Source organism: Panthera uncia (genome assembly GCF_023721935.1).
Source record: "Panthera uncia isolate 11264 chromosome A3 unlocalized genomic scaffold, Puncia_PCG_1.0 HiC_scaffold_12, whole genome shotgun sequence".
NCBI classification, from domain to species: Eukaryota; Metazoa; Chordata; class Mammalia; order Carnivora; family Felidae; genus Panthera; species Panthera uncia.
The window spans coordinates 34,117,790-34,118,629 of NW_026057579.1; the positions used below are offsets into that span (position 1 = coordinate 34,117,790).

An 840-nucleotide genomic window follows, 5' to 3' on the forward strand; every position below is an offset into this window, starting at 1 on the left:
GATGAACCAAATCACCGGTGGGAGAAACAAGATAAAAGCCTTGTAGGGCCCTGTGCTGCCTGCTGGCTCTTGGTTCAAAGACAAGGAGCACCTGATAATTCCTTAGGAGACTGTCCCTCCACGGCAAGGACAGCATGCCGGAGAGGACTTGATCACTTAGGGACTCTGGACGGGTAAATAAATCTCTACTTCCTGCATCTTCCAACCCAGATGCGAGACACCCGCTCGTTTGTTTTTATTAAGCTGATTGTGTTTACCTTCTGAAACTTCGCCTCAAGGCAAAGCAAGGGGCTGGGAGTAGAAAAGTACGGGTGTTAGCTTTGCGCGGTGGCAGTATCGAAGCCAATGAGGTTTATCCGAGGCGCGATTATTGCTAATAGAAAATATGGATGTCATTCTAGGCTGTTCCCAAGTGCATCCCTTCAGCTGCTGGATTTACGCTCCCTCACGTGTAGGTGAGGGTTTGGAATGGGGGTGCCTTGGGGGCTGTCCTGCTCTGGGATTCTGGGGCCCCTACTAAATGGGGAGTGGCCATCTGGGCCACGTTCTACTCATGCTGGGGCACATCCCATTGGCAGAACAAGCACCTGGCCAATCCCATCGTACACGGGGTAGGAAAGCATGCTTTCTTCCAAGGGCATGGGGGAGTGACTATTTGCTAAGCTATAATTCAATTTGTCACTGCCCGTCTGAAGGCAAAGAATTTAATTAAACAAATTCTCGAGCTCTCCGTCAGCTTTGTGTCTCTCCAGTTCCTATATAAAACATTCCAGGGAGCTTAGCTCTTCATCAGTGGAAACTGTCTAGTCATGCCCTGATCAGAATTCAAGGCCAAGCAGG

General features: G+C 49.8%; 1 pseudogene; it reads left to right on the plus strand.

The window, feature by feature from the left end:
• The first annotated feature begins 316 nt into the window (after positions 1–316).
• On the plus strand, positions 317–388 carry LOC125937812 (uncharacterized; annotated as a pseudogene).
• Positions 389–840: the final 452 nt, after the last annotated feature.